Genomic DNA, 16529 nt, shown 5'->3' with positions numbered 1-16529 from the left:
GTATGGGGCAGAGAGAGAGGGAGACACAGAATCTGAAGCAGGCTCCAGGCCCCGAGCTGTCAGCACAGAGCCCGATGCGGGGCTCAAACTCACAAACCGTGAGATCATGACCTGAGTCGAAGTCGGGTGCTCAACCGACTGAGCCACCCCAGCGCCCCATCATAGAGACCACTTTCTTAAAAAATTCTTAGACATATTTTATTGGAGCAATCAACCTATAACTTCCAACAACAAACATATTTTACTCTTTGGGGTCATATAAAGCACCTAATTCCAGCTTCTGATTAAGTCATTTCAAATATGTGAGATTAACTACCATGTCCCCTTTATACATTTTTTGGCCAGAGTGTGGTATCTCTGGTGGTTCACCGTTCACCGTGTCACATGATTTGAGCTGCTCACATTTCTAGTTTTGGTGATGTAGACTAAAAAGTTTTGGTGATGTAGTTTCGTTGTTGTTGGCTGGATTGTTTTTTTGATCAGTTAACATTTAACTTCTTATGAGTGTGATATTTCCATATCGAGTCTCTGTTAACGAAAATATTAGATTTAAAGAAAGAATAGCAAAGGCAATAATTTGACTCTGAAAAATGTGGTTTAATGACCACCATAATGTGAAATATAACATTTGGGAAAATAATGTGTCTGCAGGTAATTTTAAAGACTAGATCGATGATTATAATTTGAGTATGATAGAACTCATCGACTAAGTGATCTGTTATTCCTAGACTTGCTACCTACTTGAAGCTCTGCTTGGTTATCTTTCAGTTGCCGAGTATCTTTGCTGAAAATGACCAGTGCAAAACAACTTCCACACTCTTGGCAAACTATGTAGTTCTGTGCTGTATTATTTGAATTTGTGTTTCAAATGCATCCTTTCCTCACAGTATTTTCGGTTATCCTTAACTCTTTCCAAACTGCAGTTGTTACGTAGGAAACCACTAACTGTCTCCAGTCCTGTATAGAATCAAGTGCAGACATAAATAAATCTGTAAGTACATAAAGGAATACCTGATGACACATTCTACTGTGCAGCCATTCGGTCCAGCCTAGCGCATTTACGCTGTGAATCCATCTTATGACTTCATTTCACGGATCACGAATGTGCATCTTATTCACCTATCAAACTCACCTCAGGATCAGCTTCTTCTAAAAGGCTATCCCTCTTACTGCTCTTGCTTCCAAGAAAAACTTCCAGCTCTGGATTCTATAGCCTTGGTACTTAGAACTACAAGAGTCTGTAGTTTATTATACTTTATTTTGTATGATTATCTGTTTCTTATTTTATCGAGTTGCTAGACATAGACATTTGGCAATGTTTCTGGACTCATCATGCTCCCTGTCAACCTCACTCTTCTATTGTCTTTCCTCAGGCAGTCATGCACTAAGTCCTCAGTCTACTCTGATGTGCATGTCCTTTGTTCATGTCTCTCATTATTTCAATGGCGTCCTTGCTTTCACTCCCCTCCCTTGTGTTTGGTTTTCATGCTGCCAGCAAAGTTAAACTTCTAGAAAAAAAATCCAATTTCATCTCTTTTATGCTTGAAGGCTTCCATAGGCAGTCCTATCTGTGGGCCACAAACATCCAGATATCTGTTATTCTGATGCTCATGTTTCACAGTACCTATGCTACAAACCGACCTCGTCCTCTAGCTTTCTACTTTATTCTTTCCCTGCTCCAGTACCTCCATGGGACTGGAAGAAGTACTGGGAAGGGAGAATCATGCAGGGGATGTATAAAATATATGTTTGTCTCTTTTAAAATCTTTGCTCAACTTTAAGAGGGAGATACAATCATTCTCTCCATTTTAAAAGGAAAACAAAGAGAGGCTACCTAGCTGCCCAAGATAGCAGAAGAGTAAGTGGATGAGGCCTACAATGAAAGTCAAACCTCTTTCCTCTTAAGCTTACTTTTATTCCCTCGGCTTTTGATTTTCCATGGACTGGTGTCTTTGCTCAGAATTTCTTCTTCTTTACTTGTTACCTGTCTAATCAACTACAATTACTCTTCCCAGCTCAGCTAAAATATCATCTTTTTGTAAAGCTTTCCCAAGAATCTCTCCTTCCCAGCTTAGCAGAGCTGAGGGCGCCCAACTTTGGGCCCAAAATACCTTATATCCATCTTCTGTAAACTGTATTATATTGTACTATAATTATTTGCCTGGCCATCTCGTCTTCCTCACTTGATTTATAGATGCTGCCTCACTCTGTATTGTTTTGTTTCCTTCATAAAACATGCCAATACATGTACCCAGAGACAGCTTGTAGTTGGTTTATTCCCTAAAGCTACACAGTTTGACTTAGAAATAATCCCAGAATCTAGAAGTGATATGCATAAATGTTAGTCAGATGGACCTTTAACATTAAACATTGCTTCAAGCAGTGACTTTTATCTGTGAAGTTCAACTCTCTCCTTGGCGGAAACAGAAAACTATCAGATTATTAGTAATATGGGCAGCTTGGGCAATTTATTGGTATGATAGATATTTGGGGAAAGTACTATTTTCTGAATACTAATTTGAGAGTATAAATGTGGTTTTAACCTGGGAAAAGTCTCTGATATGTTGATATATAATATAGCTCTCAACATATGTGTATTTGTGTTATAATCTAACTAAACATATTCAAAGGGATGTGGCTGTAAAAGAGTAAGAATTGCAATATAAAGCTCAGTTTTCTTTTCTTTTCTTTTTTTTTGACAGCATATTAAGATCTCATAAAACAGGACTGATTAACAAAATTACCAATTATTCCAATGAAAAGGTCATCAAGAGTATCAAGAGTCTGTCCTGAAGAATAAAATTAAACTGATAATATAATATTTTGTTTGAATTAAGTAATTCCCACTCTCCCTGACCTGCATACTGACACAAATGTCACGAATTTGGAGTTTATTATTTAGGAAATGTCCACAGACACAAATCTTAACGTAGCAGTTTTAAACAAAATGATTTTCCAGCAATTTGGGGAAAATATGTAGTGTCTTTCACCCTCTTAAATGGGAATCATTATATATAAATGACTAAGAAAGATCCTTTTGTGAGCTACCGATCACGCTTTCTCATGTGGTCTTTAAAATGCTTTCAGAGACACCTGGGTGGCTCAGTTGGTTAAGCGTCTGACTCTGGATTTCAGCTCAGGTCATGATCCTATGGTTCCTGAGTTCAAGCCCTACATTGGACTCTGTACTGACACTGTGGAGCTCGCTTGGGATTCTTTCTCTCCCTCTCTCTCTGCCCCTCCCCTGCTCGCTCTCTCTCTCTCTCTCTCTCTCAAAATAAATGAATAAACTTTAAAATGCTTTCAAACATCTTTTAGTTTTACAGTTTAATCAGAAAGCCAGAATCTGTGCTAATATAATCATTTCCTCCCATTTAACTGGAGGGTAAGCTCGGTGTATGTTCTTTGGGGATGCACCTTTGATTTTAGTCTTTCTGAAAACTAGTACATTTTTTTTCTTTGCTGAAACTCAGAACTTTCAGACTATGTAAAGGCCACCCTTAGTCTGGGTTGAGATTTACTTTTATAACGCTGGTTATTAGATTTCTTAGCATGCTGCATTTGCTTCTGGTTTAAAAGGCACACACTGAAAATGATGAACCATGGGCTATGGAAATATTAAAACTCTTTTAGATATAATACCACTCCATTCCTTTTCTGAACTGGCTTTTCACAACATTCTTTGTTTTATTATTTTTGTTCTTATATATCTTCCCTTCCAAGAGCATATTTCACAACGTTTATTCAGTCTCTCCTAACGCCCATACAGGTCACATTTATATTATCCTTAATATTCCTCAGAGCCTTATATTTATAGATAAGTCCTTCATAATGCAGTTTATATGATGATGGGGAGGATATATGTGACCCTGGATTTTGTTTTTGTCTAGTCTCTGAACTCTTGGATGCATTGTGTACAGAAATATTCACTTCCCTTCCAACTACTCAAACCAATGATAATGATTAGCTGAAAGGAATTTCCACTCTTATAAATTATAGTTTTACCTAATTAGTGACATCACATAACAAGATAAATTATAAATTTAGAAAATCATTATTCGGTAAATGAATGCTTGTCAGTTGCTCTGATGGCAAATTAATCTCTGAGCATCTGAAGAAAGCTTAAAGGAACAGGCAGTAGAACCATTGACACCATTATTTTACAGAGTTTTTTCCTCTCAAACTGGTGATCCTGCCCATCAAAGTGTTTTGTTTGGCATAGTGTTTGAAAATATAGGGATTCTGCAGAATACATGTTTAGTTCGGAAGCTACTGAAAATCAGATTTGAATAGCAATTGTTTTGTTTAGAAATTCCAATTTTATAGGAGAAAGATTTACACATGGCATGAGCTCTTTATAATTAATTGGAGTAAAACGTCACGCTTCCGATTTGATCTGTGCCATTCAGTATTTGGAAATATAGACTGTGCCTCAATCTACAGGAGACTGCTTAGACCTGAACCCACTCAGGGGCAAGAAAATAAATGTCAGCTACTCTTCCTCAGGATGGTCTGCTCTTCAGTATGACGTAACTGCCTGCAGTAGACATGGTGGTCAATATCTGCGGTGTCCAGTAGGACCTCTTGGTTGCCTTGCCCACAGCACCCTGTTCAGACAGACTGCCCAGGCTGTTAGGATCACTATCAATTAACCTGACTTAACCCATTAGGACCCCACTTGTAACATAGACTAGTACAATGATTCTGTACTCAAAGTTCTGACCTCTGAAATAATAATAAATAATCCTGAGCTCTAAAAGAGTAGAAATTTACTGAGGCAAAAGATTGCATCCTTCCATAATTCTGATTAGAGAATTCAAGATGGATTGGCCTGTTGGGAACAAGGAATAAAAAGTCAGATAGAAGGAGATGCACAATTGGAGAGAGTAGCACTGTGAGAATAAGGGATTCTAGAACTGTCTTGTGTGTTTATGGCCCTCTATACCTTATGTATCTTTGCAATATGTTTTTTCTCATTGTACATGGCGTGACTCTCATTTGTATGAAACCAACATCTCATCTGGAGAATATCATGAACAATGATTGTGTGATGAACACTAAAGTGATTTGAACAAATATTCTCATTTGTCATCTTAGACCGAAAGATAAGTGCCAGATTACAAATGCTTGCCTACTCTGCACTATTTTACAATTATTATCCAGAAGCGTTCTTCTCTCCACATTGTCATAAATTACTTGGCTCTCTCTTTGTAACTTCTTGACATGCATTTCCCCTGAGTTCTGATCACTCAGGGCAGCTGTTCTGTGTTGTGTCACCTGTGGGGACAAGGGCAAGTCCTTTAACTTTCTTGATCCTGTACAAAATGGAAGTCGCGCCATCTCATATGAAGCATTTTTGTGAGGATTAGAGATAGCATATGTAACATTACTCCGCTTCATAGAGGCAGTGACACGTGAGAAACAAAAGCATTCGTAATGGGTAACTTGAAAGAAAATTTCTGATCTTAGAAGATCGGTAGTAATAACTTTTGCCTACATCCTTCACCTTTGAAATTTATGACTCACTCACCTTTTTCCAAATGTTCTTGTATTAAATAGCTATATTGCTACAGAATAAGCAACTGCAAAATCTCAATGGTATATAAAATAAAATATTTATTTCTCACTCATAGGTCTTCAGGTTGGCCGTGGTTCAGCAGATCTAGGCTGGGCTTGACTGCTTGGCATTGGGTTATGGAATAGATTTAGACCTGTTTCAAATGTCTTTCAAAATTCTGGGACCAAAAAACATCTGGGGCATATTCTTATATTCTTTTCACAGAGATGGCAAAAATGCAAGGGTACAGGCTCAAACATGCAAGGTCATTTTAATCCTGCTAATATATATGTGTATATATATATGTGTGTGTGTGTGTATGTATGTATAGATAGATAGATAGATAATAATATACTTGTGGTTGCTGTTGTTGTTGTTAAAACAAGTCTCATGGCCCATCCCTAAGGCAAGAAGCAAGAAGCAGAGGAGTATGGAGGTAGAATGTATAGGTGAAGTAAGTATTCTCTTAATAGTGATCTAGTCTACTACAGTTGTCATCCAATCTAGGCATGAATTTCAAAGGTTTCTAATATTTTATTTTTAAATGTGCAGTCACTGAGCAGTTAATGAAATACTTTTTAACTCCAACTTATCAACATCACTGAGGATAGGCCAATGGATGGGGAAAACTTGATGAAAAGAAATTTCAGCGTGTGTGATAGCCCCCATTTCAAATTCGGTCTTGGCTCTGACATTATAGAGGTTATAGTAAGATAGTTCTGAATCTGTTTTTAGAGCTCTATGTGTAATGGCTTCTAGTTTTGCCTAGGGAAAGCTTACAGGAGCTTTAGCTGATTGAGGGATTTCAAACTATCTTCATAACTTACTTAGTTTTACTGATGTTTCTGCTATTAGTATCTTATGTGTTTTACATATTATATGCATTACACATACATGTCATATATATATATATATATATATATATGTCTGATTAATAAGAATTGGCACAACATAATTTAAAGTACTACTAGTAAAAACATAATGTGTAATATTAACATAATATTTAATTCAAATTTATGACTCCATAATTAATTTTTTGTCATCACAGCTAAGGAACATTTATAAAAGGAGAATACTTCAGGGTAGAAAAGGCAACATATATTGAGAATTAAGACAATTTTTTTGGCCTGAATTTGAAAAAAATCTTTGTGTAAATCTATTTGTTCTTATAGCTGTCAGTTTGTGATATGTACAATTAATACTAGAGGAGGTTGAAATTATAACAAACAAAATAGCAAAGTAAATTACATTTTAGGAATGTGTATTTAAGTGAAAATAGTAAATATAGTAAAAGCAAATAAATATGGCATGATTTATTTTCTTCAAAGTAACTATTTCAAACCAGGGAGAAGATTCTTATAGGCAAAAGAAAAGAGCAGGCGAAGTTGTTTACATATTCAATTCTTTATATATTAGTTTGGAAGACTTGGTAAGGAAGTAAAGTTTATGGTATTAAAAATTGGAGATATTCTCAAAATAACTCATTATTTTATTCCATTGAAAATCAGAGTGCTACTTTGAAATGTACTCTATTCTTTTATGGAAATGAATATAATCTGTGAAATCATAGTTATGTTTGGAAGAGGAATGTCTTTTCAAGCTCTCTGAGGCTCCAGTGTAAAAGAAAATCAGAATCTAAACATCTTCAGAAGTTTTCTCTATTCATTCATAAGCTGTGACAAGGATCTAGCCTGAATAAGATAGGTCAAGAAACTGTAATTCCAATCCAAAAAACCATAAACAGTTTATATTCCTGGCCATTTGACTAAAGCTTTACAGCACATAAAGGAAAAATAGTGCTTCTAGAGATAAAAGGTAAATCAATCACATATGGAATATTATCTATTTCTTATTTTGTCTTTGTTGTGATTTATCTCTTATAATTCCAGCAAATAAAGTAAAAAATATATTGCAAAACTGACTTTCTAAAGAATTTTCTCTAAAACTCACATATGTTGAGGGCAATGTATGAGTTATTGTTATTGCACATTTTAAGTTTTCACCGAGATAAAGGATGCCAAATAACAGTCCAACCAATGTTGTTACATGCTGTTATCAATATTAACTATTAAATATTAATATATATTCACATTTACATTATATATGCATGTGTGTGCATGCACATAATATTAGCACATGCTATCAAAACAAAATTCTTTTTTTTTTTTAATTTTTTTTTTCAACGTTTATTTATTTTTGGGACAGAGAGAGACAGAGCATGAACGGGGGAGGGCCACAGAGAGAGGGAGACACAGAATCGGAAACAGGCTCCAGGCTCCGAGCCATCAGCCCAGAGCCTGACGCAGGGCTCGAACTCACGGACCGTGAGATCGTGACCTGGCTGAAGTCGGACGCTTAACCGACTGCGCCACCCAGGCGCCCCAAAACAAAATTCTTAAAATAAAGGTACCCACTTGTTTCAATGGAATAGTATCTCAACAAGGTTCTATCAAGATATGCTCTTAAGGAACACACTGCAAAACAAATTTTTAACCATTTTATATCTTCTGAAACTATATGGGTTCAAACACGGTCTAATTGAAATTAAATTTGCTATAATGATAAAGCCAGGTATCAGGATGGATGGCCAAAATGTTATAACTTTGGACAAATCACTGAAATGATTACAGCTTCACTCATCATCCTTCATAATTGATCAATTTAAAGTAACAGCAGTGTTGATATAGGATGGTGGGTAATCGAAAGATAATTTTCCCCACAGTCCCTTAGTTCTCTTTAAATTACTTACCGGATCATTTCACTCATAGAACTTAACAATCTATAATTATTTGTGTGTTTCTTTTCCCCACATATATCTGTATTCCTAACATCAGACACATGGTAGCCACTCCAGAAATATCTATGGGATGACTAGGGATTCCCAAAGTGAAACCATCCAATTATCAAAGCCTTTCTCACCCTGTGTTCTGCTCAGGATTTTGTACCATCTGTTACTTTTTATTTAGCAGGAATCTTTCCCCATCCCCAAAATTGCATTCATTGCTTCCATTTCTAAATTTCCCAATCACTCTTGAACTTGCAAAAACAGAGGTTTCTTCTCTTCACTCTCTTGAAACTGTTTCCTGAAGAACCTTAAATCTCCAGGCCTCTCAGCCCTCATCTTCTTCAGTCAGGACTTGTAAATGGCCTTTCAGTATCACTTATGGAAGGTTCACTGCTGTGACTAAGAAACCGTACAACTACAGGTGCAGCTAAATAGAAGTATTTAGTGGGCTTTTGTGGACCCATGGGCATCCAGGTGGGGGTCTGGGACTGGTGTGATCAGCTCCACACTTTCATTCTGGGTCCCAGTTTGAGAGTAGCTCTGTTGTCTTCAACACTTCATCATCTTCAACAAGTTGTCTAGATTGCTCTCAGACTTGTCATTCAGTTGCGCAAACCTAGAGAAACACAAGTGGCAGGTTCTATGCCTCAGGTGTGGAAGTTGTGTATACCAATTGGCTCAAATTCCATTATCTAGAATCCAGTCTTATGGCTACATTAAACTGTGAGGCAAGGAGAGGAAATGTGGGCCCACAAAGAAGAAACACTGGTTTAGACATTCAGGTCCAAGTTTCTGCCACACGTTCTTGTAAAATCTCTTTTCTCTTGTCTTCATACACTTTGCTTTTCTGCTTGTTTTTACAGTCTCTCTGACTGAGACACTGGATCCTCTTAACTAGTGCCTTGGATTACCTCAGCAGAACACTATAGTGTTTTCAGCGACTTTTTTCAATTCTATGGCTTCAAACAATATATACATGTGACATTTTGTTTCTGGCACTGATTTATTTCTTCGGATGTAGAATGCTGTTTCCAATTGCTGGCTGCACATCTCCATTATAGATAATCTGAGGTTCCTGAAGTTTAACCCAATGAAGTACACACCCATCACCTTATCCTCTGATATTTTGTTTTTATTCAAGCTTGGAACATAGGAATTATATTATTCTTTCTGCCTCACTTCTATATTTTATATCCTTCTTCAATGTCTTCTGTCACTGCCAAACAGATAGATATAAATTACATTTTACTGCAACTTTCTATTGACCTCTTAACTGGTGTGCCTTCATTTCATCTCTTTTTGTTCTCCTATACCTTATACACTGCTTTAAATATTGTCTTTAAACATTACAGATTATGGCCCTGTTTATGGCCCTTTTTTACCAGAAAACTCAATTACTCCCAATAAAATAAAATGTTTAAACTCTTCAATCTGACAACCATGCTTCTTTGTCTACCTCTCATGATACAGGTTCACATACCACTTTGAGGAAGAGTAAGTTAACTGTTGTGAGTGAAGATTTAGGTGGGGGAGGGGGGCTTCCAAATAAATAATTAGAGTAAAGGGATGCCTGGGTGGCTCAGTTGGTTAAGCGTCTGACTTCAGCTCAGGTCATGATCTCATGGTCTCATCGGGCTCTGTGCTGACAGCTCAGAGCCTAGAGCCTACTTCAGATTCTGTGTCTCCCTCTCTCTCTTCTTCAACCCCACTCATGCTCTCTCTCTCTCTCTCTCTCAAAAATAAAAAAAAATAAAAAAAAAATAGAGTAAAAATAGAATTACCAAAGGTTGACATCAGTAGAAAACTTACCATGTGCCAGGCATTATACTAAGAGCTTTGCATGAAATAGCTCACTTATCCTCCCTGCAATCATATAAATAGTAGAAGTTATTATTTCAAATGCATAGATACAGAGGTTACCACTTGTCCAAGTTTATGTTTGTAAGAAGTGATAAAGTCTTTTTTTGTAACTTTTGTCTTCAGGATGGAAAGAAAATAATCAGGTGGAACCACTGTGTGATCTCAAGGGTGTCTAACACCAGGAACTACACTAGTAATTACTTTTTTGTACTGTCTTTCCGTTCAACTTTACTCAGTGGAAGTAGGAGCTACAGAGAGTATCCTAGAATGGGGGTGGGGTGGCAATGAAGAAGAATGAGTCATTTAAATGCTCTTGACAGCTGAGTGTATTTGTGTATTTGGGACAAGGCAGGTAGATTGAAGCAATATTATATAGGTGACACTCAAAGTTTTTTGAACAGGAAATAAACTTGTTGGAGATGCATTATTGGAAAATTAGTGTGATCATGGTATGAAGATGGAATTAAATAGGTAGAGACAGGAAGAAGGAAAATAAGCTACTGCAAAACCAAATGAAAAGATAATCATTACTTCAATTAGTGTCAATTTATATATGATTATCATGTCAATCGCTCTGTGAAATAGAAACTTCCTGGGTCCCTAAGCTTCTGACCACCCTCAGCAACAAGCTGTTGGTCTGGTATTATACATCATGGTCATCAGAAACAGACATCACCACTTTTGTGCGATCTACATAATTTACTGCTTAAATATTTCTATCTCAAAATTGTCCTTAGGACATTGATTCTTAGAATGATCCTTCTTTTTAAAAACATATCTTGGTGAAAATTATTAATATTTTTCATTTGTATCCACATGAAAAAACACAGAGATATATAAATTAGAACATTATTAAAATTCATCATGCTGTGGCTTAACTGAAATTTCTAATTGCATATTTGTTTAAAGCAGAATCTGTCCATAGATTTCCAAGTCCACGCAAATATAAATTAACCATGATTTTATGTCTGGATTCCTTATAATTTGGATGAATTAATTTTTTATTAATCAAATGTGTGAGGCCTTTAGTTTGATGTGATGTTCTTATGTGTCTTCTAATTACTTCAGTCCTCATTTTTTGGTTAAATTACATTAAAAAGTAATTGGAAGTGGTGTTTGGGCTTGTACTTGTGGTAGTGATGTGAGGGATAGGGACTGCGGATAGATTATTCCAAAGCAATTATCTCCATGGTGAAGAGAAGAGGGTGGGGAGGAAAACACCACATACAGTTATTTCAATAGCAGAATGTTCCACTTGGTCCATTAGCTTGCATGGCATGTTGGGGTCAGCCTCTTTAATGTTGTCTGCCATTAAGAAATTTCAGGGATGCTCTTGGATGTGGGAAGACAGGCAGAGTATTTTCAGTACTGTGATTGATCCTAAGACAAGACAAACACCATGAATAAGACTGATTTACATCTTTGCTCCTCTTTCAAGGGTCTGTTCAACCTCTTTCTCTTCTTTATTCTACCGGCCACTGTCGTGACCACTTGCATTGTCCTGTTCCCCACTCCATCCATGACCCTGATAAATCTAGTAGCTACTTCTGTTCCCAGTAGCTTCTCTAGGCTCTCTGCTAAGCCCTTTATAGGCATCATTTTATTTAATCCTCACAACAACCCAGAGAGGTTGATATTAGTATCCCTGAGGAAATTGGAGTTCGGGAAGGCTGAAGAATTTGTTCAAAATCATACTGTCTTCAGGTGGCAAAGTTGGTATTCACATCCATTTGCTCTGACCCAAAGCTTGGGGTACATTTAAGACCAACTAGGGTTTCAGAATCATGGATAGACTTGCCCAGAAGTCAAGACAGAACATAGTTTTATGAAAGAAAAATAGGCTGAGACAAGTTGCAGTTTGTGATCTTTCCTCAGAGACGTATTCAGCTGAATAGGACCATCTTGGGAAAAACTGTGAAGCTAGCAAAGTTTATTTATCTTCAGCTTTTGTACTGCTTTTCATTGTCTAGTCTACTTATGCTCCTGTGACAGCTAGTGACCTACTGCTGCCTCCATGTTTCCCCTGTCAGGACAAGCAGTGTTAGATAAACTCACTTTTTCTGAAGTGTCAGTGACATGAGGTTTTATCCCTGCCAGAGAAATTTGCATTTTTAAGAGGGGCTATTAAAAAATCATAGGGGTTAATTTAAGTGAACTATTCCCAAAAAAGTGGGTTTTTTAGACTGTGACTAATAGGTGAAAGATGGGGCGCCTGGGTGGCGCAGTCGGTTAAGCGTCCGACTTCAGCCAGGTCACGATCTCGCGGTCCGTGAGTTCGAGCCCCGCGTCAGGCTCTGGGCTGATGGCTCGGAGCCTGGAGCCTGTTTCCGATTCTGTGTCTCCCTCTCTCTCTGCCCCTCCCCCGTTCATGCTCTGTCTCTCTCTGTCCTAAAAATAAATAAACGTTGAAAGATTCACTTTAGGTCTGGGCCACTTACTGTGGCTTTTCAAGTCACATCCTCTACGGGATCAGGCACTGCACCAATGTAACAGCCAACACTGTGGCTGAGGCTGCACATGCACACACCCTTCTCATGGCTCACCTGTGGAAAACACACTTTCTGGTCAACTTTTTTGTTGCCTTTGACCATCTTCAGTCTGATCCAATACATGGACTGGTCTTAAGTTTCATACAAGCCACAGAAATTCTCATTGGGTAACATCTAAATGGAATGGAAAAGTCTTCATCCACTACTCTTTAGGAAATGATCTAGTGAAGATTTGTAAGGAAAAAAAAAAAGTATCCAAATGAACATTTGACTATTGTTTAACTTGTTTAAAACTCATTGCCCACAGGGGCGCCTGGGTGGCGCAGTCGGTTAAGCGTCCGACTTCAGCCAGGTCACGATCTCACGGTCCGTGGATTCGAGCCCCGCGTCGGGCTCTGGGCTGATGGCCCAGAGCCTGGAGCCTGTTTCCGATTCTGTGTCTCCCTCTCTCTCTGCCCCTCCCCCGTTCATGCTCTGTCTCGCTCTGTCCCAAAAATAAATAAAAAACGTTTAAAAAAAAAAAAACTCATTGCCCACAGTGTCTTGAGGTTTATAGATGCAATAAATGTTATGAAACCAAAATGTCAACCTATATGTATATTCATATCTGCATTTGACCCAAAGTGTGCATTAATATTTTTTATGCCTTAAGAAACCGTTGGATGAGTTGGATAAAAGTGGTCAAAAAGTACAAACTTCTAACTATAAAATAAACAAGTACTGGGGTTGTAATGTATGATGTGATAACCATAGTTAACACTTCTGCGTGGTGCATTTGAAAGTTATTAAGAGAGTAGATCCTAAGAATTCTCATTGTAAGAAAAAAACATTCTTTTTCTTTTGTGTGTGTGTCTATATGAGATAATGGATTTAACTTCTTATGGTAATCATTTCATAATATATATAAATAAAATCATTATGCTATATACCCTAAACTTACATGGTGTTGCGTGTCAATTATTTATCAGTAAAACTACAAAGATTCATTAAAAAATGATTGAGAGCAAGAATTTATTCATATGCAACCTACATGTGTTAGAACAAGGTGTGATAGTGGAATGAGTAATATTAGCCAAGTTTTCTTGGTAAAGGATATTTGCCAGGTGAAGACATTAGCGTAGATTCAAATTTGTCACGGTAATAATCTGATGGAATCTATATTTACAAGTAGAAACAGGAAGTGAAAGGAAATCACCAACTTTTATTTAAAGATACATCAACTATGTTTTGTGCCAATGAGGGGAAATGAATTCCCATCTGATTAAAACAAGAGCTTTCGATTTTTCCGATTAAGTCTTGAAAAGTGCCAGTGCTGTTTCAAAACATCAACAAAACCCACAAATTGCCTCTATGGCTGTGTTTCTGCTTAGATAAAGTGTATAACATATCTCACCTAAAGCAATGGAAATTCAGGGGTCCAACAAAGGTGAATTATCACCTCACTCAACTAGCACCTATCAGATCGAGTGATTCGTTTCATGTCAGTCATTGTTTATAATAGCACTGCCAGTAATAGACGATGTCACATGATCAATGAATCTGAGTCTGCAAAGAAAAATCAGGGTTTGCTTTTAGGATTTATGTGGAATGAGAAAAAAAATACTTTTTGGCAGAAAATGTTAAGCCCACTGGCAAAGAATCCGATTCCTGCCTTAGTGAAAAGATAATCGGTTCAGGAAAAATGTGATTAGGTTGTATCCCTCTAGAAATCAGATAGGATTGAACTTTTTCAATTCATCTGTATGGTAGACTTGTACAAATCTAAGAGACCCTGCGGCCATAAGCATGCAGTTCTTCTATTCACAGGTATAGATGGCCAGGACAGAAGCTGTGGCTAGAGATGAAGCTTCTAACTCATGCTGTCCTATGAGTGTCTTCTGTAATTAGTAGGTAGTAGGCTGTTGAGGCAAAATGGGAGCAGGAAGGCTGGATGGCAGTGGTGGCCTGGGTAGGAGTACAGATTGATAAGAAGCTGGGCAAGTACAGCAGGTAAATATGGGACTCGAGTTTCAACCAGTTCATGGTTGTCAGGCTGAACACAAAAACAAGTGAGCAGAAGCCTCATGACAAGATTAGCCTATGTCTTTTTTTTTTTATTTTATTTTTTTAAATTTTTTTTTTTCAACGTTTATTTATTTTTGCGACAGAGAGAGACAGAGCATGAACGGGGGAGGGGCAGAGAGAGAGGGAGACACAGAATCGGAAACAGGCTCCAGGCTCTGAGCCATCAGCCCAGAGCCCGACGCGGGGCTCGAACTCACGGACCGCGAGATCGTGACCTGGCTGAAGTTGGACGCTTAACCGACTGCGCCACCCAGGCGCCCCAGATTAGCCTATGTCTAATGGAGCAGACATAATGGACTCACACTCATAGTCTGAAATGTTTAGGAAATGTTTTTCCAGACCTAAAAGTTTTATAATTTCAAAACTTGGGAGAAGAGAAAGCATCCTCTGGACTATTTCTGTTCTTTAAAAGCACTGTCCTGAGATGCATGGGGATTTGAGTTTTTTATTATTTTTTTTTTCTATTTTTTTTATTTTTGAGAGACAGAGAGAGAATGGGAGGGGCGGAGAGAGAGGGAGGAAGAGAATCCCAAGTAAGCTCCACACTGTCAGTGCAGAGCACAACGCAGGGCTCAAACTCACGAATTGTGAGATCATGACCTGAGCCAAAATCAAGAGTCGGATGCCTAAACAACTGAGCCACCCAGGTGCCTCAAGGGAATTTGAGTTTTATGTCAAACTACCTATTTATTGCAAATACTCTAGTACGCTCTTTCGCAAATGTCTGAAATTAAACCTTCTTTAGTCTTCTAACCGTGCAGCGGGCTGCAATAGATGAAATGTGGTAAACACTGGAACCAAAGCTGGTACAAAAATGTCCTTATTAATTCAAAGGGTATAGTGTGATACACTTTTAATCTCCGTAGTGCCTTTCATAATGTGTATTTTCACCATGATACCCCTCGAATGAGTCCTTCCATCCCTTTTCCCTCTGCTTCTTTTTGCCTGCCTTGAAGAGGGCATTTCTCTTTCCATATATTACTCAACCCCAACAAGATGATGCACAGGGTTATTACCTATGTCTTCTTTTCTCTCTGAGAACTGCATCATGTGACCCACAGCTGCCTTTCTTTTAGAGAGGTCTAGTCTGTCCTTAAGTGGGCTTCCATTAACTGCTTAGAGAAAAAGAGTAGCAATGAATTGTCAGCATCAAAGCCTGAGACCAAAGTAGTTGTTGCTGTTATGTTAAAAAATCAGAGTTTTAGAGTGGGAGAGTAAGCAGTGTTGCTCTTTCCTGATAACATCCACTTAATATCTTTACTGTTGGGTTAGTTGTGCCCAATCCCTTGGGTGAAATCTAGGGCAGATCCAGTGATCACTTTCAGACAGCATATTGCCCCCAAGCCCCTTTCACCCTTGATCAATAATCATTATGACCAGTACCATGTAATTAATATTCAGAACTTCAGTCAAAATTCCTCCTCTCCACCAACTTGGGCCAGCCATCAGCAGCAGAACTTTTGCAGTGGGTAAAGGGCTGTGCATTTTACCCTACCGTGGAATGCCATCTTGCAACCTAGGTTTTAGAAGTCTATATAGAAAGGTGCCTAAGGAGAGAAGGAAAGTTTAAGGGGTTGTTAAGTTCCAAACGAATGCCATAGATTTGATTATGTCAACCACAGTGGATGTTTTATGCTCTTTCACTCATGGGCATTGCTGTGGGGTTTTGAGAGACACCAGACACTGAGGTTTCTTTACTTGCTGTTTTTTTTAAAGAAGGGACTATGCCCTCTCTCTTTGCCCTTGATTTCTTGAAAGTTCATTCTCATTCAGA

This window comes from Lynx canadensis, chromosome D3 (genome assembly GCF_007474595.2).
Source record: "Lynx canadensis isolate LIC74 chromosome D3, mLynCan4.pri.v2, whole genome shotgun sequence".
Taxonomy (NCBI): Eukaryota; Metazoa; Chordata; class Mammalia; order Carnivora; family Felidae; genus Lynx; species Lynx canadensis.
This window is presented reverse-complemented; position numbering follows the sequence as displayed.